The sequence below is a fragment of the Tursiops truncatus genome, chromosome 21, assembly GCF_011762595.2.
Source record: "Tursiops truncatus isolate mTurTru1 chromosome 21, mTurTru1.mat.Y, whole genome shotgun sequence".
NCBI classification, from domain to species: Eukaryota; Metazoa; Chordata; class Mammalia; order Artiodactyla; family Delphinidae; genus Tursiops; species Tursiops truncatus.
The window spans coordinates 12,145,637-12,171,516 of record NC_047054.1 but is presented as its reverse complement, the minus strand read 5'-3'; positions in this window follow the sequence as shown (position 1 = coordinate 12,171,516).

Below are 25,880 nucleotides of genomic sequence, written 5' to 3'. Positions count from 1 at the left end.
AATGAGAGATCCTGTTTCTCCACACCTTCATTAATAGCTGGTGTCATCAGTGTTTTGGATTTTTACCATTCTAATGGATGTGCGGTGGTCTCTAATGCCGTTTTAATTTGCAATTCCCTAATGCCGTCTGATGCTGAGTATCTTTTCATATGCTTATTTGCCATCTGTACGTCGTCTTCTTTGATGAGGAGTTCAGATCTTTTTCCCACTTTTCCCCCTTTTAAATAGACTTTATTTTTTAGAGCAGTTTTAGATTCACAGTATGTATGTAGCCCTTTCCGATTGGCTTCGTTCACTTGGTAAAAATACATTTAAGTTTCCTCCATGGCTTAATAACTCATTTCTTTTTAGCCCTGAGTAATATTCCGTCGTCATAATTTTATATAGTATATGGTAAATAATGATACTTTTAGAATGTGATACGTTGACTTAAGATTTTTCTGGCTTGCTTTTCTGTAAATTCATTGATTAGATCATCAAAAACTATCCTTCTGGCAATTTCACTTTCAATCAATATAATTGAAAGCAACATCAGTCACTACTACCAGATGCAAGATCACTAATAATTTTTGATGATTTTTTATTTTGAGAAAGAAGAAACTATTTCCGGAGCTGTTAAGAGAATTTGCAGTCTGTAACAACATGATAAATTTCTGATACATTATTTTGAAATTTAAAGTTTGGCACATCTAGAGATTATTTTCACAGGATAATTTTTCTAAAAAAGATTTTACTCAATACAAAATCAATTTTGTGTAAGTCTGAATTCTATTAAGTTTTAAATTTCCCACTGGCATTTTAAGGTTTTCCCTGGTATTTCCTCTAACTTGTGGAGGTTTTTGAAATTGCCTTCATGATTCTTATATAACTTAAAGCACTTATTTATGCATTCTATACTTATATCTTCAATGACAATGAAAATTTAAGAATTTCTCCCTTATTGATAATTGGTTTACTTGAAGCTTCTTATGAAAGCGGTGTTCTTTTCCGCTGAACGCAATGACCTTTAAATTTAATTTTCAAGCCTGTGGATGTTTGCTTTGCTTTGCAATGTTCCAGCAGTTTTAAAAACTGGAGATCCTAAACTCTGAGACTTCTAATAACTTCCTGAGATGCTTTGCTGCAGTTCCCGTGTCTATGATTTCCTTTTGTAATAATTTGCTGACAAGCTTTACTGCTCCCCGCCCCAGGTGCTGGCACTGGCTGCATACCGAGCCACTGTTTTCTCCCCACGGCTGCAGCTGGTACCGCTGCCACCACTGCTTCTGCCACAACTGCTCATCACCACCGATCAGGGCCGGGTCTTGGCCTGGCCACCTTAGGACCCCATGGAGCCCAGCTACCCACAAGGCATACGTATGTGTGCTTGGCCGTGAGGCTCAGAGCCTGGCCCCGGCATATCTCTGCTGCTGACACGCGTATTCCATTGTCCCGCAGGACTTCCTCGCAAAACACAAGCTCAAAGAGGCAATTATCAAAAATTTCAAGGTGGCAACAGCAGAGCATAAACCCCACACCCTAAGTGAAAGACCACGTATCACGTGAAACCAAGTCGCGAACTCAGGAAGGCAGCTGTGGCTTTTGCTTGACCGTTTCCCAATGTGGTACCACCTCCCATCAATAGCACCGGAGGGCCACGGGGTTGCTGGCAGGCATCCTTTACCCTGTGTAAACTTCTGCTGTCCCCCAGGGCAGTCACCCTGTCTCCTCCATAGGCTCCACGTGTCAGGCAGTCCTCCACAGTTCTCGTGCCCAATCTTCCCCACGGGCTTTCAAGACTATGACTCCATGGTGCCAAAGGGCCCCTCCAGTACGACGGCCCTTCCGATCCATGTTCTCTCGTGCCTGCAATCCACACCCTGCCGGTTTTGCCAGATAAAGGACTGACATTCCTGGCATGAACTGGTCCGCTCTTCTCTTCCTGCCCACGGCCCCTCCCTGCTGGTGGCAGTGTCTGGAAGGTAGGGGTGCAGACAACATTCAAAGAGATCACATTCTAACAATGCAGGGATTACAGTGTAAGGAGTGCAAGAGAAGACCTGTTCAGATGATGAGTTGTTCCATGTTTAAGCTGTAACATTCCAAACAGAAAAGCCGACCTGGCCAGAGAACACACCACTGTTCATATTTTCCTGCAAATGCTGGATCAGACTTGCATTTGTGGTCACCATCAATGAAGCACAGTGACAACCTTTAAGGTGGTCATTGGAAGCCCAGTGGATTAGGCAGCCTCATGAGTAATGACGTAGCCAGCGTTCCCTGTGGGGACGAGCAGAGACTGAAGATCTATTCTGTTTCAGTGCATTCCGGTTCTGAAGAGCCGTGCGTCGTGAATAAGAACAGTGCTGTTACCTTTTTCTCACGATGAGAGATGTGAACGTGGTCAGGAAGGGGGCATCTGGCAATAGAGAACACAAAAGATGATTCCTGGACGTGAACAGAAAGAGATGGGGCTTGGACGCTAAGAAGAATTTTTATGTGCACTGACTGGGCAATAAGCAAATACTTTAATATCTCTCCTCCAACTATTATTCTGAATCTTCACTAATAAATCACTGTAGCTCATATGGGTCCATAAATTTTCTAATACTTTTTTTTTTTTTTTTTTTTGGCAGTACGCGGGCCTCTCACCGCTGCAGCCTCTCCCGCTGCGGAGCACAGGCTCCGGATGTGCAGGCTCAGCGGCCATGGCTCACGAGCCCAGCCGCTCTGTGGCACGTGGGATCTTCCCAGACCGAGGCACGAACCCGTATCCCCTGCATCGGCAGGCGGACTCCCAACCACTGCGCCACCAGGGAAGCCCATCTAATACATTTTTAAAATCAAATTGTTTATATAGACAAGGAGCTTGGAAAAATGTATTTGCCCAGAATGTGCACAGAGTAGGAATAACCTTGACTTTCGATGGGACTATAAGCTTCTTGAGAACAGGATTTTTGTCTGCTTTGTTTATATGTATCCTTGGTTCCATACTGGATTGAACTGATTGTTTATACTAATCAACTTCTAGTGAAATTCCTGGGTGTCTCTAAATGATGTGATATGTTGTGTAGGAATTGTTTTGCTGGAAACTGTTGCAATAATCAGGATTTAGAAATTATTTTGTAAAACAGAGATTGCTATATTGGTCTTTGCATAAGCCCAATTGGAATCATGTAGCTTTTCTCCGATTCAGTTAATGGTTTACAGAACGCTTGCCAGCTTTCAGGCACTTTTATGTCTATAATTCCAGTTCGCCACTCTGACAATCAGTACACCATCCGAGTGTGCAGTGGAGTAAACAGACATGACAGCTCGGTGTCACCATGTCATTAACAGAACAGGCGTGAAAGCAGAGCACTCGAGTTTCTAGGGCATTCATTGCCTGAGAGCTGCTGGGCAGCCCCCTGTGCTTGCCTCTATAGCCTAGGCTACAATATTTTATTCATAAGTCTTTCAAATTAATCCAAGAAGCCTCTAACTGCTTTGAGGGTGTCATTTCATTCATACAGCAGGTGATGCCATTCACTCGGGGATTGTAATGATGGCTATTCATCTGCTCCTGCTGCCGCTACAGCCAGTGCCATAAGTACTAATCTTCAGTCAATGAAGTAGCATCCCTTGTGAAAATGATTATTGGCAGGTAGGCTACACCTCTCTGCAAAAATTGTTTGAGGTTATGTTTGCAAATGAGCCCCAAAGTGCCCTTTATAGACAGTGAGTCATCACTTCTGGAAGGGCCCCATTCAGACCCTGCATCTCTCTGCAGCCTAAGATTGCACGCAAATCTTCCCTCACCAGGGTCAGAGCAGGGCAGCCATTTGAAAGGCTTGAATCTAGAGAATGGGTTTAGTTTGGGAGAGTCTGGAAGTTCCTGGCTACTTAGAACAACCTGGATGAAGCATGGACTTAGCTTGTAAACTAGAACCAGAGACTTGTTGAAAGTGAAGTGTGCAAATGTCAGAGGAAGGACTCTACTAATTCAGAAATGCCTGAATAAAACGCCACACATTCTACAACGCATTTTCTGTATCCTAATTCATAACCAGCCTTCCAGGTAAGTTACACTTCAACTAGGATTTAGACGTTCTTGCAGAACATGTGCAACGGACAACCAAGATAAATTTCATGATTACATATGCGCCACTATTTTTCTTATATGGATTTTTTTATTGACTGTCCACTAGCTGATGCATGTAGAAATAAAATGTGTGTACCCACAAAACAGAACAGTTATTATTTTGGCAATAAAAATAAATGAAATACCGACACATGCTACAACATGGATGAACCTTGAAAACATTATGCTCAGTGAAAGAAGTCAGTCACGAAAGACCACATATTGTATGGTTCCATTTCTGTGAAATGTCCAGAATGGGCAAATCTGTACAGACAGAAAGTAGATTCATGGTTGCTTGGGGCTTGTGTATGCGGGCGGCAGATGGGGGAGTGGAGGGAGTGGAGAATGACATCGAATCGGTACAGGGTTCCTTTTAGAAGGGGCGAAAATATTCGAAAATCTGATAGTGGTGATGGTTGCCCAATCTGGTGAAGGTACAAAACAAACATTGCGTTGTAGACTTTGAACGGATGGATTGTATGATATGTGAATCATATCGCAATAAAGCTATCCAACTTTTTGTATTTGGGTTTTAAAGTATTCATGGTTTATTACAAATTACAGGCAGCCCTCATCTGATTGCCCTTTGGAGACGTTGCAATGTTTACAGATTGGAGTTTCATGGCACAAGCCTATGGGCACCACTCTTCCAACAGCATTTGCTCACTCTGTGTCTCTGTCTCACATTTTGGTAATTCTCACAATATTTCAAACTTTTTCATTATTCTCATCGGTGTGATGGTGATCTGTGATCAGTCCTCTGATGGTACTATATAATTGTTTTGGGGTCCCATGAACCGAACCCGTATAAGACAGCAAACTTAATTGATAAATATTGTGTGTGTTCTCACTGCTCCACTAACTGGCAGTCCCCCATTTTTCTCCCTCTCCTTGGGCCTCCCTATTCCCTGAGACACAGCCCTATTGAAATTCGGCCAATTAATAACCCTACTGTGGCCTCTGAGTGTTCAAGTGAAAGGAAGAGTCAATCAATGGGACAAACTTCATTGTTGTCTTATTTTAAGAAATTGTCACAGTTACCCCAGCATTCAGCAACCCCCACCCTGACCAGCCAGCAGCCACCAACGTCGAGGCAAGACCCTCCACCAGCAAAAAATTATGACTCGCTGAAGGCTCAGATGATGGTGAGCGTTTATAAGAAATAAAGTATTTTTAAATGAAAGTATGCACATTTTTTAAAAATTAATTAATTTATTTTGGCTGTGCTGGGTCTTAGTTGTGGCATGCATGTAGGATCTAGTTCCCCCACCAGGGATAGAACCCAGGCCCCCTGCACTGGGAGCATGGAGTCTTACCCATTGGACCACCAGGGAAGTCCCCTGTACATTGTTTTTTTGGACATAATGCTATTGCACACCTGATAGACTACATTATAGTGAAAACATAACTTTTATATGCACTGGAAAGCCAAAAAGTTTGTGGGCCTCACTTTATTGCCATATTGGCTTTATTGCGATGGTCTGGAAGTAAACCTGCCATATCTCCGAGGTCTGCTTGTATAACTCTAAATATTAGAAGACTCTCACTTCAGAACTGGGTTCTTTAGACCAATAACTTAGGTTAAGGCCATGTTCATAGTACAGAACATGACCAAAAAAAAAGGGCAAAGTTATAAATAGGCTGGTTCTCAGGCTCCTCCCTCTCTGGAACTTTACTACTGTTCTTCCCTGACGTCTTGTCAAATTCCAGCGTGAGGATCTCGTGAAAGCTGTGGGGACACTGGGGAAGGCGGACTGGTGTAGTGTGGTGTGTGCCTGGCAACTGCAGCTTATAAATCAAGCTGAGAGCTGGTGGATCCACGAGATTTATAGCTCGTGTGAAAATATGCTAACTCAACTGCAAATTGATACCACACCAAACTGGGCTCCATCTTCTTACGTAACACCGCTCAAACTGTCAGGCGGTCTTTGGGAGAATTTATTGCAGCATGTTCGATGGAAATGGAGTGTCTGGAGACTTGACTGAGCCTTTCAGATGCAGCTCAAAATGATCTCCAACCAGCTTGCAGAAGAGATGGACAGAGCCTCCAACACATGCCTTCAGCCAAAACAGCAGAAGGGATTTGAAAAACTTAATGCATGGAGTCCATAAAAAAGCGATGGGAAATTTTGGCCTTAAATTTAACTTCATTTAACCCTTTAGGACAAGTGTAAAGGCACCCTATGCCTTTACTTATGAAAGCACAACTTGGCTTTAAAATCTTTTGAACACGATGCGAAAGGATCACAAATTAGGACGGTTGAACAAATTAGGAATCATGAATGTCTTTCTCTATCACTCTTTTTTTCCCCTTCTGTTTCTCTAATGGAAATTACAGCGTTTGAAATTCCTTCTTGAAATAGCTGGAGTTCCAGCCATCTTTCAGGAATCCCCATTTTCTGAGCAGATTTTGTCCCCTAATCCTAGGTCAAGAGGGCGTGAACTCTCTCTGTGATGAGCCATTCAGAACTGGCTAAGAGCCCACATCCTCTGGTCTTTGTTTGTTTCTGGCTCACTTTTGGGGGGACTTCTGTTCCATCCATAGAGTGCCTTTGTGTCTCTTGGTGACGCCCGGCCTCCCCTCATGATAGTCAAGAGTCATATGAGCAGCAGCTCCGCTTAAATCAGAAAGCTTCCTCCACGGAACCCTCTGCCTCTGAATCCTCTGGTATTTTGAATAATGACCTCAGATCTAATCTTGTTCATGCAGTCCTTCTGCATCCTGAATTCATGGCATAGGTCTTAGGATTTGATAGCCTGCATTTCAAATGCTCACTTTCTGTAGTTTAAACTAGTTTATGGTCTTATGCTATCAATCACGAGGTTGAGTTATTTAGTAGGACAGTCTGCTTTCTTTATATACTATCTCTGACGAGAAATTTGAGAGCTGTTTTTCACAGATTCATGTTCCTTCCGCCCTGACTTGGTTATATTTTAAGCTGTGTTTTCAGGTCTGATGAACACTGGGATTCCAAGATTCCGACGATCCTCTTCTTCCCTCTGTCTCCCTATCTCCTATGCGTACAGCTCTCATTCTCTTCCTCTGCCTCTTTTTTTAAAACTGGTCATAAAATTTAAAATATAGCTCACTATTTTATATATGCCCTAGGAGATTTTGTGTTCCCTATTCTTTTTTTTTAAATTTATTTATGTTATTTATTTATTTATGGCTGTGTTGTGTCTTCATTGCTGCACATGGGCTTTCTCTAGTTGCGGCGAGCAGGGGCTACTCTTTGTTGCGGTGCACAGGCTTCTTATTGCTGTGGCTTTTCTTGTCACGGAGCACGGCCTCTAGGCGTGTGGGCTTCAGTAGTTGTGGCATGCAGGCTCAGCAGTTGTGGAGCACAGGCTTAGTTGCTCCGCGGCATGTGGGATCTTCCCGGACCAGGGCTTGAACCCGTGTCCCCTGCATTGGCAGGCGGATTCTTAACCACTGCGCCACCAGGGAAGCCCATGTTCCCTATTCTTAATTCAGGAAATGGGTTGATTAAACACTGTTTACTCCAAACCTTCATTTATTAAACAAACTTCTAATCTAATTTGATCTTCTGAGTGGGTTTATTCACACCATCCCATTAGACTTATCTTTCATTGTTAGTTAATACATGGGGAGTCTTGTTAATTAAACTTTAGAACGTGGAGAAAGAAGATGTGAAGGACAATAAAGAGATAAAAAGACCAGTTGACTAAAAAATCCAGTCTAACCTTGACATTCTCTAATCCCTAAGAGTGGACGAGTGGAACGTTTCGTGTCTTTAAAGCAATGCTTATTCAAAAGGCTTGTTGTTATTTGTTTCTTGAATAGCATTATCAAGATGCATTTCACATACCACATAATTCACCCACTTAAAGTGTATAATGTAGTGGTTTTTAATACAGGCACAGAGTTGTACAACCCTCACTAAGTACGTTAAGAACTTTTCCTCACCGCAAAAGAATCCCCGTGTAGATTAGCAGTCAGTTCCCATCTCCTGGCCTCGTCTCCCAGAACCGTCCCACTGGCCCCCCGCCCAGCTCTAGGCAACTACCAACTTACTTTGTACCGCTATGTACTTTCCTATTCTGTGCATTTCATATAAATGAAGCCATACTATATGTGATCCCTTGTGACTGGCTTCTTTCACAGAGCATAATGTTTTTAAGGTTCATCCATGTTGTAGTATGTGTCAGTACTTCATTACTTTTTGCTATTGAATAATATTCCATTGGATGTCTATATCTCATCTTATTAATTCATTCATCAGTTGATGGACACTGGGTTGTTAAATCTTTTGGGCTATTATTATAATGCTGCTGTGAACATTTGTGTACAAGTTTTTGTGTTCACATATGTTTTCAGTTTTCTTAGGTATATACTTCGGAATGGAATACTGGGTGATAGGGCAACTCTATGTTTATAACCTTTAAGGAACTGCAAGACTATTTTCCAAAGTCTGCACCATTTTACATTCCTACCACAAGTGGTTGAGTGTTCCCGTTTCTCCACATCATTGCCACCACTTGTTATTATTTCTTTTTCATTGTAGCCATCCTAGTGGGTATGACATTGTGACTATTTTTAATGGGTTGATAAAAATAAGCAGACCAAAGCAAGTAAAAAGAAAAGAGACTTTGACGATTATGATCACCTTTGTCATCTGGTAGAGTTTATGTTCTCTGTGCTGATTCCATCGTCTTTTTTTCTTTTTCCTAACCTATGCCCCCTTGGAAAAATATAAAAGCTCATGACACCCCAAGTTTCTCATATACCTCCTAGGTTGAGGATCATCTTAATCTGATATCTGAGACTTTCTGATTTCAAAGATCAGGAAAACAAATTTGCCAACTTTGTATTTGGTCAATTATCAAATACAGTAAACATAATTTCATCAATTAAAGGACAATTTAACCCTCAAAACAGTAGAAGAAATACTTCAGGCTAAAAGATAGTCTTTGCAATTTTACCTGCACACACACACACACACACACACACACACACACACACACACACACCACCCTACTGTCCTTAATTTCCAGCGCTAAAATGCTAGTTTCCCATATGGATTCCTATGAAACCCCTGGTGAGGACTTACATTAGAATAATGCTGTTGCTACTCTAACAGGCCGGTGCCTTTTTTGACAAGTACACCCATCTGGAGGCAGGCAAAGGGATGAGGGAACAGAGAGGCCGTGGAGAAAGAGATTTTTCCTACACCCAAGCAAAGACTACTCCTACAGCCATGTCCACACTACCTGACACAGCTCTGCGCTGAAAACACTGGCCCTGCTTATCCTCGTAATCTGAGTACAAAATGGTCCTTTGTTGACAGAGGCCAAAACCATTAGATGAAATGTTGGTAGGAAACTTCATAATGGAGGGATCAGTCTGACAATCTGGCCCATAATGATCAGTCTTGGCCTTTCTAAAAGTGGAACAATAAGCCATTATGTACCACATAATGTGATGCCAAAAGAAGTACACAGCACCTCGAATAAAGGATTCTTGACCGTAAAATTGAACCCAAGTTCATGTACAGGAAATACACGAGTTTGCAGAGCAAATCAAATGACGCCATGAGGAAACAGTCAGCCAGTACAGATTGTAGGAGAGTCTATAGTCAAATGACTCATTGTCTTTTACGTACCATACATGGCATGTAGAAAAGAGTCGGCTATAGAATAAAAGAGAGACAGCGACCAAACGTAATGTGTGATACTCGTTTGGACCCTGATTCAAAAAATAACCTGTAAAAAAAGGCATTTTTAAGATAAAGTGGGGCATTTCCAGTATGCTCTGAATTTAGATTATCTTAAGGAATGGTTAATTGAGGTATGGTTGCCATACATCGTTATATTAGTTTCAGGTATACAACATAGTGGTTTGACATTTGCATACATTGTGAAATGGTCACCACAATAGATCTAGTTAACATCTGTCACCGTACATAATTACAGATTTTTTTTCCTAAGGAATGGTTATTAATAAATGTGGTAAATGTCAGAGTGGTTATGTTTTTTTAAAATTCCTTTTAAATGATCACTTAGACATGCACATTGAAGTATTTATAAAAGGACACATTGTTTGAGATCTGTTTCAAAATGCTCAAGAAAAAAGAAAAAGAGAAATATGGGGAAATAGATGACGTAAGATTGGGAATGTTGTGACAATAGTTGGAACTGCATCATGACAGATATATGGGGACTCATTATACTCTTCTCTTTTCTGTTGTGTATGTTTGAAAGATTTCATAATAAAAAGTTAAACAATAAAATAAAATAAGCTTTCCTCCTAGGAAATAGATGTAGATTCAAATTTTAAAGTACATGGTTTATTAGGGAAACAAGTGAACACTGAGTGGGGAATAAATTTCTCTATGCATTATTCTTTTTTTTTTTTTTTTTTTTTGTGGTACGCGGGCCTCTCACTGTTGTGGCCTCTCCCGTTACAGAGCACAGGCCCCGGACGCGCAGGCTCAGCGGCCATGGCTCACAGGCCCAGCCACTCCGCAGCATGTGGGATCTTCCCAGACCGGGGCACGAACCCGTGTCCCCTGCATCGGCAGGCAGGCTCTCAACCACTGCGCCACCAGGGAAGCCCACTCTATGCATTATTCTTTTGCATTGTTACAGGGAGGTAATTTGGTGTTAACTCACTGATTTAAATATTATAAGAACTCATAACTCTACAAGTCACTGCAAGATTAAAGTAAAACAAAAGTCCCTCCGACTAAATGGAAGGTAAAGTATAGAAAAACTCCCAATGATCAAGCCATGAAAAGGAGGTGTTGTGACTGAAAGCCCAAGAAATCCAACTGTGTCGCCAAACGGAGACAGGGGAAATAGCGTTCTTACCCTGGAATTATAAAATTAAACGGTTTTTAGTTGATGTTTTTCACACTGATCCCCTAATCCTGTTACTTCTGACAATGAAGCTTTCTGCTCTAGGCTAGAGTTATACTTTCAGGTGAGTAGAATGAATGCCTTGGACTCCAGCACGCACAAGCCCTGGAATTTAATTTTGTTCCCCTGGTAGTTGCATAACTTACAACATGTCCAGTAACCTCTTATGCAACTGGCATCTCATGCCAGGTAGGCTGGAACCAGAAGCTAGTCATGGGCTCTAATCTCTACTAACACCCAGTTGCTTGCTTGGACAATGTTTGACAGAGGTGATTAAGCCACAGGAAAGAACTCACACCAGTGTGGACGAGATCAAGTGTTCTGACTGAGGTAAGCGGGCAAGGAATTGATGCCAGGACACCCAAAGCCAGCTTCTAGATCAGTGTCGTCTACAAGAAATACGGGAGCCACAAAAGTAATTCTAAATTTTCTAGTAGGCATACTTGAAAAAGTAAAAAGGAATAGGTAAGATTAATTATAATAATATACTTTACTTAATCCAATATATCCAAGATGTTACCTCTTGTACAAGTAATGAAGATAAAAACCATTATGAGATATTTTACACTCTTTTTTATACTAAATCTTCACAATCTGGTGTGTACCTTATGCTCTAAGCACATCTCAGTTTGGACCAGCCGCGTTACATGTGCTCAGTGGCCACATGAGGATATTGGCTACCATATGGGACACGTTTTTAAATGACTGATGGTGGAATTGTATAGATAAAACCCAGAAAACTTTCAGCAATGCATCAGTACAAATTAAATATTTTTATTAGCAAGGAAAAACATTCAATATTAAATACACATTCACTTCTGTCTTGTGGATAGTGAGATGAGGAAGGAAACTCTAGTCAGTGTTAGACACGAGCTAAGCCTTCTCCTCTTAGGTCAGAGGACTGTGCACTGGATATAAATAACCTCAGGAATGACAAAACTTGTTCATACAGGCTATAAACGTGGGTCCTGCTGAAAATATAATTTGTAAGTCCTAGGAGGAAAAAGAATTGGTAATAGCTAGGGAATTACTAAGAGAGAATCAGACGGAAACTTTTCCCAAGCTTTATGGTTTAATAACATTTACAGAGCCTGACCTCTGGCTAAGAACCAAGTTCTACCTGGAAAGTTACAATACCCAGATATACTCTCACAAGGGTCAGCTCATCCTTGTTATTTTAGTTTTATTAAATTCACAACCGTGCCCTCCTCCCACTGGCCCACTGAGCACATCTGCGACACTGTGTGTACACTGCTAGTTTCAAAAGAGTGTGTTTTACAAGATGTACTCTCATACCTGGCATCCTATTTATTGAGATTCAGGAAAAGACATCTACCTCTCCTGCAGGAGTAGTGGGGTACCATGTCAGCCCATTGCCGGACAGTCTGAAAAGACCAGGCAATTCCAAGTTGTGGTCAAGAAAGTATCTGCACCACTTAAATTAAACCTAATGAAGTTGCCAACAGTGCCCCTCTGAGGGCCACAGCCTACCAAGCTACGAAAACTCTAAGTAATGACACTTTTTTTTTGGCTGAAGAAAATTAGCATGTATCAGAATACAATGCTTAGGTAAAATTCCTGAGGACCGGACGTGTCATCTTTGGACTCAATGAACTATGGCAAATTGGGAGCTAATTTAGTTTGAAAACCATTTTTATCAAGATCCAACAGAACTAGAACAATCTTACCCAGTGTTATGTTAAAATTTAATACAAACGTCTGCTTTACATTTGTGAATAGTGGCTTGCTGGGCGCTATTGTCATTAGCGGATTGAGTGTCATTATTTTACTAGTCCTATGATGTTGCTGAGACAAAAAGACACAAGCCTCCTTCTTTCTTTTTCTCGTGGGAAATGCCAAGTACAAGAACTGGCCATATCTTAAGAGAATTGCACCCAAATAGTCCCATTGCATGGGAAATAGTGAAGGTAGTATATGGCCGGGGAACCCAAGGAAAAGCCCTTTTAGGGACTCCTAAGCCTTTTGCCCTCTGTGACTCTCTCCTTCATCAGGGAAAACCTTGGCTTGATAAAGTGTTGCTAAAGTCCCGAGAACAAGATGTTGCCAGGCCTGGGCTGTACCACTTCCCAAAGATGATTAACAGAATTTTTAACGAAGGAAGGTGTACAAAGTATTCGAGGTTCTGCAAAACTTTTTTTTTAATTCTAAAGAACTTAGATTTATTTCCTGAAGTATAGTTGATTTATAATGTTGTGTTAATTTCTGCTGTACAGCAAAGTGATTCAGTTACTTATATATATGTATATATATACATACACACATTCATTTTTTATGCAGATATTCTTTTCCATTATGGTTTATCTCTATAAAACTTTTTCACCTAGCCATGCCCAAGTACTACTTTGTAAGCACAAGTAAGCATGTCTTACTTACTACCTCTATTAGAAAATAGAGTGGGCCCTCCTCCCAGTGTTCCAAACGAGAGGAAAAGTTCTAAGTGGATGTCGTCACTGTCATTGACCCCAGCTATTTATTTTTAAGGGTCGGGGACTCACCCAGAAAGGCAGGGACCAATTCATAGCCTCTAAGCTTGACCGTGGATGACTTCTTTTTGCTGGTTCTACTCCTGAGACAGAAGGAGCCTTCAGTATTTAGACTTTTAAGACAGAAAGAACCTAGCAGAGGGCTGAGAAATTGGTGTGTGTGGCAGAATATTGCATAGAAAATGAAAGGGATCTATGAAGAAAAATGAAATTGGGTTCTAACCTTAGACCATATACTAAGGTAGACTCCATATGGAAAGAAGTCCTAGGTGTAAATGATAAAAGCTATACAGTTAACAGAAAACAATATAGGGGAATATCTTTGTGACTTTGAGATGAGAAAGAATTTCTTAAGCAAATCCCCAAGAGCTTAAGCCATAAGGCAAAAAATTGATGGAATTGGGGACATCAAAATTAAAGGTTTCGGTTCAACAAAGAACACCAAAAATAAAACTCACAGACAGATCACGAATTAGAAGAAAATGTGTACAATATTAATATCTTAACTATTTTAGAAAGTCCTGCAAATCAACAAGGAGGCTGGGGACCTCTTTCACACCATCTGTCGCTGGTGTGAAGCACCATCTCAAACCAGGAGAATTTTCTCCTTTCTGATCTTGCTAAACACAAGCCTTTTGCTTAAAAACCCATCCCGGCCTTCAGCAGGCTCACTGGTGAGTTCATAACTGCAACGGGCTCGGAGGGACGTCACATAAAGAGTAAAATAAACCCTGCTGTGTTGCAGAAGCACAGGCTGGTCCCACATTCTGATGAGGTGGGAGGTGGAGCAGGACAGCCTGGGGAATTCCCTGGGAATGGCAGTCACTGGGGAAGACCGTGTGGGGAGAAAGGATTTCAGTCGAAAATCTGTGCAATGTCCCGGAAGGGAAAAAATGTAGGACGTGGAGAGAAGGCAAGGGATGGGATTCTAAATTATGAGAGGGTAAAGAGCAGAGCCAGACCGGCTTTCAAACCCGTGTCAAGGAATTTGGACTTTATCCTGAGAGCAGTGTGGTGCGGCTGAAGGATTTTAAGCAGGGAGAGATTTATTTGTATCTCAGAATGTTGACTCTGGCGAACGTGAACCGCAATGATCTTTAAAGTGCAGCAGAAGCAGCCTACGAGGTGTGCAGAGCAGTCTACTGAAGAGTGGGAAGAAAATATGAGATCTCCTTTTTCTAAAAAAGGAAACCGTTAAGCTTCCCTGAAGTTTAATACATACAGGTTTCAGCATATAATTGTATGCATAATTTAGAAATAAATACATTTAATCCTTGAACAACTCAGGGTTAGAAGTGCCCACCCTCTGCTCAGTCAGAAATCTCTGGGTAACTTCACAGTCGCTATTCTGCATCCAGGGGTTCCACCATAGATCAGGTAGGTAGTGCGTATTTGTTGAAAAGATTCCGCATATAAGTGGACCCTCACAGTTCAAACCTATTTGTTCAAGGGTCAGCTGTATACATCGGGGGTACACGCTCAAAACACTTTCGCTGATAGGGATGTAGCATCAAATACATTTGGAGACCACGGATACAGAAGATGACCTGGAAGGATCCACGGGACGTTGTTCCTTTTCAGTTCCTAGTAGACTTGATCCTACCTTTGGGAAGAAGGGCCGTAACCAGGGCCTTGTTCACAGCTGAGGCCCGCACCAGATGCCACCAGGCCCCAGGATGGAGGGACGAAGTGAAGGGGTTTCACGGCTGCCATCCCAGCAGTGGCCGCAACAGAGAACTTTCCAGGGAATGGAGGAACCCCGCTGATGCAAGATAGAAAGGACAGACACAGGCAGTCCTGGTGGGACCCACGGAAGGAAGCTAGCAGGGGCATTTGGCTGACACCCCCAAGGTTGAGGGAGTCTCAAATTTAACAGCTGTTCAATGACAACTTTGTGCGAGGACCAGGATAAGGCTTCTTCACAAACGTAGTTTGACCTTGAAGTATATTTTTTTCTAAGAGGCGCACTGCTAACCTTTACAGAGGCTGTTGTCATGGTTACTCATGGCTGGTCATTCAGTGCAATAGTGAAGAGCTTTTGGTGGCCAGGCTGTACGGCAGGGAGAGAGAGGGTTTTTTCATGTGAAAAACACTCCCTCACATTCGATAACCTATCTCCAAGAGAGCACTCTGAGATATGAAAAGACTGATTTAATTGTCTGCGCTACTGTAGATTGTGATAGCATTGCTTGATGAGGCCCCTTGGAAAACACGTATTTTTCTCATTTGAGCCTGCTTTGTATTAGGTTTTTCACTTACTATTTACTTTTCTCTTAGCTTTAAATTGAGGACTTGGAAAATAGGACATTGCACTCAAGTTCGTTTATTGGTGGCTTCCCATTTTTAAAAATCTGCTCTGTGTACGACTTTCAGCCTATTTAAGCTTTATAATCCTTATCACTTGCCACCTAATAATTAATTGTTGTCAATCAAACACTAGTTTTTTCAAATGTCAGCCTTATTCAGAATATAATTTAAGTAAAATGTAACCAATGAATAATGCAAGGATTTAGTTATTGCAGGTTTATCATTTTCAATTTGTTCATAATATAAAGTCATTGTGCAATGACTTTATTGTTTTCCCAGGGTTCATTATTAGATCCTATGGAAACCCATGACCATTAGTACTAGCTAAATGTGAGGGTAGAAGGATAGTTTTGAGAGAGCGGGACCTCAAAAAAACCTGTATGCTACCTGGTTTCATTGAAGTTCCTTAGAAGTTGTTTAGACTAGCATGTGACAGTCATGCTAGAGGAAAAACAGAGGAAAAATCCACTATTTAGGAGGTTAAATCAGCAGAATTCTATTATATTACATTTGGAAGATAAAGATAAGTGACAGGTTGGGCATGACACCTACGTTCTCGCTTGTATACCTGCCTGGTGGTTCCAATCACCAGCTTTCAGCAGGAAGATAAACTCAGTCTTGAACATGTTGAACTTGAGAAACTTTCGAGATATTCAAGTAGAGAAGTAAAGTAGGCAAGATCTAGAGTTGAGAAGAGAAGCTTGAAGACGTCAATTTGGGAGTCATTAGCATAGACAGTGATTGAAGATATTGGCAGAGCTGAGATTTACCCAGAAGAGTAGAGAAGGGGAACAGCGCTTAGGACAAAGCCTTAAGGAGTCCTGAGATTTAATGACCAAAAGATGAAAGTGTTAAAAGAAATAGCTATTGTGTTAAATGCTGTTCAAAATGAGGTAAAATGAGCATGGAATGATATCAAGGGCACTGCAGACCCTGACGTAAGCTGCATGGATGTGACGGCAGCGGGTCTATACACATCTGTCTAGAAATCTAGCTATAAAGGCAAGAAGAGAAACACGGTGGTTGTTGGAAAGGGTGCAAATCAATTGGAAAGAGAGCAAATCAAAGCAGAGATTTTTGGTTTGGCTTTGCTTTGTTTTAAGATGGCAGAGCACGTCGTGGAAAGACTGCAGTTGAAAGCGAGAGACTGAACCAACAGAAGGGCAAAGGGATCCTTGCAAAAGGGATAGGGATGGAGGTCTCCAGGTCAGGAAGAAAGAACGCCTCCTAACGGAGAGCAGGAGAGGCTAGATATGGGGGCAGGTGATTAATTCACAGCGTGTCAAGAGAGTTCTTGGCTGATGACTTCAATTGACTCTAAGAAGCTGAAGAAGGAAGGTGAAAAGATTAGAGGCTGGAGGAAAGTGGGAAAGTTTCAAATCAGTCACTGAATAGACAGGGAAGATGAGTAAAGCAGAGAAACGTATTAGGACGTCCAGGCAGCACTGAGAGTCCATTTGAATTCGGTGATGATTAATTTATAAACGCCCCTTTTCACAGCCCTTGTGAAAAGACTGCCAGAAACTCATTAAATAAGTTAATATCAGGAATTCCCTGGCAGTCCAGTGGTTAGGACTCCACGCTTCCATTGCAGGGAGCACGGGTTCAATCCCTGGTCGGGGAACTAAGATCCTGCATGCCACTTGGTATGGCCAAAAAAAAAAGAAGTTAGTATCTTTCTTGATGATTACTCTTAATAAGGACACCATACTGTTTTCTTCCACACATATTCTATTGTCTATATTTGTCTTTTGTCATTCTTGAACATCAACTTCAAATCCATGAGAAAGAGTTAAGGTACCTGAATCTCATTCTTTTTTTCTTTCCAATTAAAAAAAAAAATTACATACCAGAGTGGCTGAAAAGCTAATCCTTGAAACCTCCAAAAATATCAATCTTAGAATTCGTTTTTAGAAGGTGGATGAGGCTTCACAGATAAAACCATAGCAGAACAACAGCAAGACGGGCTGCCAGAGGAATTAGCTAAAAGTGTGCAGAATTCAATAATTCATGAGGAATAACAAAAGTCATTAAGATGCAATTAAGGATATAGTATGGAAAAGCAAACCCAGAAAATTAAATAAACCTAAGAATTTGAGTGTGTGAAAGCAAAGAAGCTATGTGGCCTTGAAAAGGACCTTACGAGACAAGCAGTAAGGGGCAGCATGAGAGCGACCGAAGGCTGATAGGGTGAGAAAGGCAATGGAATCCACAAGGAGGGGAGATGGTGAACAATGAAGGCAAACATTCTGGGAGGGGTATGAATACAAAATGAAACAAAGTCAGGAAGTACAGAGAACATTTTAAATGTACTAACACTTATTGTATCGCTTGGTCTCTCACTATTAGGATGTTCCTGGGGTCCTGGGCAGAGAAACAGTGAGGGATCTTCTACCCAGGGTTTCCATTCTAACCTTCACTGTTGACGTCTAGGCAACATCCAACACGAGCTGGCCATTTTCATGTTGAGCTCTGCTCCCTCCTCTGTGTCCTCTGCTGGGAGATGACCCTTCCCTTCACATGTGCACATCTTCCTCCTTTTGGGTATGTTCAAGAAAAGTCTAAATAAGAGATCAGCGTCTAGGTCAGGAAGTTCCCTGGCCACCCACTCGGCTGCCCCTGACAGCAGCCTGCTGCTCTCAACTCTACTATCTCCCCACCACTTGCCAAGATTTCATCCATCTACAGGCCCTCTCTCATCTCAGCCACAAGTTCTACCTCTGAAATGTCTTTCCAATCCCTACGCCTCTCCCTCAATCCCACTGTTTCTACCTTGGACCGCCATCGCTTCTCACACAAATTACAACCATTACCTCCAGATAGGCTTCCCTGCCCAGGTTTCGTCCATTTTCACCCTCTCTCTTTTCTAGTTCGGTTTCTTTGTGGCCAGAGAATTTCCCCAAATGCAAATCCAATCATGCTAATTTACTGCTAAGTCATGCAGCGTCTCCCTATTGCCCGAAGGATAAAGCCCTACATCCCAAAACCTTGATCTCTCGCCCTCTGCAAGCATCTGTTGAGCCTCCCGCAGGCATCGAAAATTCCAGCCTAGGTAAGTTCATTTGAATCATATTTTAGATTCCACATATAACTGCTATCATATGGTCCTTGTTTTTCTCTTTCTGGCTTACTTCGCTTACTATGATGATCTCTAGGTCAATTCATGGAGCTGCAAATTTCACTCGCTTTGCTGTGCACCAGAAATTAACACACTTTAAATCAACTATACTTCAATAAAAAAAGTTAAAATTAAAAAATTTAAAAAATCAAAAAAATAAAAGGCCATCCTAACTGAACTCTCTGTTGACTTCACCATGCTTCTCCTTCACCTGATTTCCTCTGCTGTCTTCTACCTCTTCCTGCCCCATTCACTGCACTAACTCCTAATTCTAGTCTCTATTTAGGTACTGTTTACCCCAGAAAGACTTCCTGAACCTAATCATTTCTTCTAGACTCAAAATTTTTTTTTTTAATTTTTCTTTTTTTAAAACATTGATGCCAAGAAACCCTTGTCATATGTTATTATAACTATCGTCTTGAAAGCTCTCTGTCAGGATCACATCTATTTTGCTCAATGCTATATTCCTAAGCAAAGTAGTTGGGCTTTAAGACGCTTCCAAAATATTCAACTGAATGAAGAAATGATCAAATGAATTCCCAAGGCAGTCCACAACTTTTTGGAACTCAGAAACTAGATTGAGTCAATGTTCTGGGTTTGATCAGATTTGGGGAAATGCCTGACAAGTCATTGAATGATATTAATCAAAATTCCAATGTATTCATTTCAATAAGAAATAATACTGACAAGTACGCCCAGAGTTCATGTAGTTCTTATTTTCTCTGTGGATTTGAGAAACCAAATTACAGAACAGTTTTTGATTAACATAGATTCAGAGAAAGGGAAGTGATGATTCAAATGTTTATGACATAAGGCTTTAATTGCCTGAGTCCCTCACTTTTATAACTGAAGGGCACACCTGCCAAGTAAAGACTCTGGATCTTTTTTTTTTTTTTTGAATTTTATTTTATTTATTTTTTATACAGCAGGTTCTTATTAGTTATCTATTTTATACATATTAGTGTATATATGTCAATTCCAATCTCCCAATTCATCCCACCACTACCACCCCACCACTTTCCCCCCTTGGTGTCCATATGTTGGTTCTCTACATCTGTGTCTCTATTTCTGCCCTGCAAACCGATTCATCTGTACCATTTTTCTAGGTTCCACATACATGCATTAATATATGATATTTATCTTTCTGACTTACTTCACTCTGTATGACAGTCTCTAGATCCATCCACGTCTCTACAAATGACCCAATTTTGTTCCTTTTTATGTCTAAGTAATATTCCATTGTATATATGTACCACATCTTCTTTATCCATTCGTCTGTCGATGGGCATTTAGGTTGCTTCCATGACCTGGCTATTGTAAATAGTACTGCAATGAACATTGGGGTGCATGTGTCTTTTTGAATTATGGTTTTCTCTGGGTATATGCCCAGGAGTGGGATTGCTGGGTCATACAGTAATTCTATTTTTCGTTTTTTTAAGGAATCTCCATACTGTTCTCCATAGAGGCTGTATCAATTTACATTCCCACCAACAGTTCAAGATGATTCCCTTTTCTCCACACCCTCTCCAGCATTTGTTGTTTGCAGATTTTCTGATGATGCCCATTCTAACTGGTGTGAGGTGATACCTCATTGTAGTTTTGATTTGCATTTCTCTAATAATTAGTGTTGTTGAGCACTTTTTTTTTTCTTTTTCTTTTTTTGCGGTACGTGGGCCTCTCACTGTTGTGGCTTCTTCCGTTGCGGAGCACAGGCTCCGGACGCGCAGGCTCAGCGGCCATGGCTCACAGGCCTAGCTGCTCCGCAGCATGTGGGATCTTCCCGGATCGGGGCACGAACCCGTGTCCCCTGCATCGGCAGGCGGACTCTCAACCACTGCGCCACCAGGGAAGCCCACATCTCATAGGTTTTGGATCATCGTGTTTTCGTTGTAATTTGTCTCTACGTATTTTTCAATTTCCTTTTTGATTTCTTCAGTGATCTCTTGGTCACTTAGTAATATATGGTTTAGCCTCCATGTCTTTGTGTTTTTTACATTTTTTCCCTGTAATTGATTTCTAATCTCATAGCGTTGTGGTTGGAAAAGATGCTTGATATGATTTCAATTTTCTTAAATTTACCGAGGCTTGATTTGTGACCTAAGATGTGATGTATCCTGAAGAATGTTCCATGTGCACTTGAGAAGAAAGTGTAAGCTGCTGTTTTTGGATGGAATGTCCTATAAATATCAATTAAATCTATGTGGTCTATTGTGTCATTTAAAGCTTGTGTTTCCTTATTAATTTTCTGTTTGAATGATCTGTCCATTGGTGTAAGTGAGGTGTTAAAGTCCCCCACTATGATTGTGTTACTGTCGATTTCCTCTTTTATAGTTGTTAGCAGTTGCCTTATGTATTGAAGTGCTCCTGTGTTGGGTGCATATATATTTATAATCGTTATATCTTCTTGGATTGATTCCTTAATCATTATGTAGTGTCCGTCCTTGTCTCTTGTAACATTCTTTATTTTAAAGTCTATTTTATCTGATATGAGTATAGCTACTCCAGCTTTCTTTTGATTTCCGTTTGCATGGAATATCTTTTTCCATCCCCTCATTTCAGTCCGTCTGTGTCCCTAGGTCTGAAGTGGGTCTCTTGTAGGCAGCATATATATGGGTCTTGTTTTTGTGTCCATTCAGTAAGCCTGTCTTTTGGTTGGAGAATTTAATCCATTCATGTTTAAACCCCCATATTACAATGACATATTGTTCAGATAAGCAAACATCTTCTATGTATTACTAGGGTCCTTAACGAGTCTGAGAGTCATCAAAGAGATTTGCCTATCTCTCTTCGGATCCCTTGGAAATTTTGATACTTCCCTCATTTCTAAGTCCTCGGTGGTAACCTGCCCCAGGTAACATTTTCCACTTGGGTATTCCAAGATTGTACCAGTGATCGCTGGAGCTACAGTCTGCATTAGGTAATTTACTGGGTCACTGACTTGTTTGAGGGCTTCTTGGCAATGATATTTGAAAAGAGAAAAATGTTGAGTCTAGGAGACAAGACAAGCATTAGAATAGCTTTTGAGGGATAAAGCAGACGGTGGCTGAGGCTGAAGAGAAGGCAGGCTGGTGGCAAAGTACCAATGCTTTGGAGCTAGAGGATGGTTATTTCAAAATAAAAACCCTGGGGTTGGGGGAGATAAATTAGGATTTGGGGATTAACACATACACACTACTCTACATAAAACAGATAACCAACAAGGACCTACTGTATAGCACAGAGAACTTTATTCAATATTTTGTAATAACCTGTAAGGGAAAATAATCTGAAAAAAATATATATATACGTATATATGTATAACTGAATCACTTTGCTATATACCTGAAACTAACACAACATTGTATATGAACTATACTTCAATTAAAAAAATAATAAAATAAGATTAAGAGCCTACGCTTTGTAAAATGCATAGGTAAATACCTTGTTATTTGCATCTCCTATCATTATTTCTTCTTATTCTCCCTTAATGTGTGCCAGTTCTTCTTGTCAACCCTGAGTGGTCTTTCAGTGGTACTTATGACTAACAATAACTAACTTTTCTATTTAAGTGTTCACTGTATATTCTCCCACTAAAATGACAGCTCCATTAGCGAAAGAATCTAGGAGTCCGCCTTACTCACCTCTGCTTTTCAGGACCTGGAAGAGAATCCAGCACAGCGAAGATGCTGAATTAACTATGATCAAGTGAATGAATGAATGAACACCCATGGGAGCCAGAGAAAGATCGTTTTGGTCAAGCTTGGGGTAGAGTCTGCAAGTGGAATGGCGGCACTTCTTTTGGCCCAGATTGGGAGGTGGTAGAGGCAGCAGTGCGATTCAGAGAGTCCCCTAGGAAAGTGAAGCCCCCAGAAGGAAAGAGAAGACAGGTTACAGAAACAATTCAGCCCAGATTGAAGATCATCTCCCAGGATCCCCTGAGCTGAAGCCTGTGCTTTGTGGGGGCTCCCTTACAAGTGCCACTGGGGCCAAATATAGTGTAGGATGGACACCTTACCCACACCCGGCAGCAAACACCACAGGAGCGTTCTGTATTTGAAAAACTTTTTACGTATTTACAGTAACAAAATGTTACATAAATAATTTACTTTTTAATCCACAAATAAACCAAAATAGAACAAAGGGAAAGAAAACTGGAAAAAATGATAAGGTAGGTAATGGCTTTGCTGACTTGACCTCTTGAAACTCAGTTTTGAATCACTTTTTCACCCTATTTTCATCTTGAGAAAAGAAAACCAAACAACCCATGAAGTCCTCTTCATGATCGCCTCTTCATATTGCTGTACCAGAAGGTTCTATAGATTAAATCACTTGAATTCCCTGTCAAAATAATGTACAGAATTATCTTGGCACATTGTCTTGCGTCTTGACAAGAAAGGCCATATATTTTTGAAATTTCTAATGAAGACCCTGCCTTAGCTGTTCAGTGTCCCAGGACCAGCTTCTCTCACAGTTTGACAGTGGAAAGAAGTTCAGATCCAAAGAAGTGGTGATTTTTTTCAAAGTCAAATAACAAAAGACACATAAATCAGCATCTTTCCCTGGCTGCCATGGAGCTCAGAGCTAAATACTGGGCTCAATTGAAGTTACCTTTAGCGTAGTCCCTGACTCAGGAATCCCTGCATTAGATGTATTCAGACCACAAGCTTGCACGCCGGTAACTTTTATACTGTAAAATCATAGAAGTGTATGAACAATGAATATTTTTTTCATGCCACTTGCTTTTGTCCCACAGTGAGCTCCAGGAAGATTCCAGTTCACAACTGTTTTGTTTTCTTTAGTCTGTTATGGATATTCATATTCTCTTATGAATATCTATACTCATCCACTTATACAAGTCAGCATTCAGAAGAGGGTATGCCATATGATACTGTGTTTTATAATTATATTAAAAATAACCTATATAGCATATTTACACTTATAATGATACATGATTTTTAAGATATGAGGGACAATGGTAGTGGTTACAAAAAAAAAATCTTGGTTGGACGTTACTTTCTTATCTTGAGCAAGATACATATTCATATGAACAGTTATGTTATGTTCCGAAAGACAAAAGGTCACATATCAGGAAAGTAACCCTTCAACGATCTGTAGACTAAGCTCTAGATACAATTATCTCCCTCCTTCACTACATGATTCTTATTAATCTATCCACATTTTAAAAAAAATTTATGTAGCTTTGATTGCAAACTCTCAGAATCTTCTTGAGTAGGCTGGCTTTTCAAAATGCATGAATTTTAAAACAAAATTAACCCGACATATACTATATATCAATTAAGCAAAAGTTTCTTCACAGACTTGAGTTGAAATCTTTGGGTGTTCAAGAAGTTTTTGTGGTGGAGAGTCCCATGGCTTACTGATCATTATAACGGTGATCTACTTCTGTACTTATTAAGTACCTACTGTTTCCACTAGGTCTGATTAGGCTCAGAGGTAGAGAGAAACATTAAAGTTATCGAATATAATTTCCTTTTCTCTGTAGGATTATAATCTGTAGCGGCTGAGGAGATGTAACCTGGAAAAAAACAATTTTTGAAGCAAAATAAATATTAATTATATAGTTTTGAAGTTTTGGTTAGTTTTGGAAGGTTCTGTGGGCTTCAAATTTGACCTTAAAGCAAGTGTAGGATTTAGGTGAAGGAAGGTAAGGAAAGAATTCTTGTTCAAGCAGAAGAAATGCATAAACCAAGTTTACATAAAGGAAATCAGTAATGAGATATGGGTGTGTCCATGTCCAGAAGTGGGCAGGATGGAGAGAGGTCTCAGGTGCAGTTAGAAACAGAAGGCAGACTCTCCTAATAAAACATTGGTTGGAGGGCTGCCTATGGGACTGGGGAGTTGGGGGTTAATCCCTCAATTTGATATAGACTGGAGAGCCATTATAAACTCTTGATGAGAGCAGAGAGATAATGGAAAGGATGCTTCAGAAAGAATCCAGTTGTGAAGGTGAGAGGTTTCATAATTACAAGATACGAAGAGGATATAATGGTTTTCATCAGCATCGAGAGCTCTCTGGGCTACAGAAAATCTCTAGCTTCCATAGAAAATGAAGGCTTAGGTAAAGCAGCAGAGAGGAGAAGAAAAAGTATTTGATGAGAATTTTGTATTCAAAAGAGCATACTTCACAAGAGACTAAAGTTTCTAGCATAGTACTAGTGACAGAGTAGAAATTAACTATGACATTATTGTTAACATCATTGTAAGATTATTTTGCATTATGTTTTCATACAGATAGAAAGTGAGGGAATCTGACATTTGTTGGGTGCCAGCTGGGTTAGAATCGTATTTCTTTTGATCCTCACAATAACCCTGAGATGTAGATATTAATATTCCTATTTTTTTAATAGTTGAAGATATAAGCTCAGAATGGCTAAGAACCATACAGCCAGTAAATGGTAGAGCCTAGATTAGGACCCGGGTCTGCCTGGCTCTGACAGCCATGCTTTTTCTACTCTGTCTCTGAATTGGGAATCAGAAGATCTGCCGGGAGATAGAAGAGCAGATGTATAATTGAAAACTGATTAATACCATACACATACCTGGAGAATAGTGTCAGTGAGAGGGAGGATGTTCAACAATGGAGCAGAGAAAGGGCGTCTGAGAGGCAGAACTGGGAGTAGCTTTAGCTCTTCACAGCAGAAAGATGGACGGCCCGACTAATACACACAGTCCAGTGGTTTCCTTTAAACACTGTTGGTGCTCTACCTGTACAAGACTGGGAAGCTATTTCCCTCAACCTTTTACATCTACCCAGTGATTTCATCATGGGTTTGCCAGATACTTTGTTAACAAGTACATGCTCTTTGTACTGTAGAAATACTGCCCAACCATTTCCCCAAACTTCGTTGTTACTTGTGCTACCAACATTTTCTTAAAACACCAAGCCTGCCGGTGACAGCGTTCATTAGGACAGACTAAGGATTGCTGTGTTGGGACTTCCAAAATGTGTAAGCCCTGATCTCACCATCCAGAG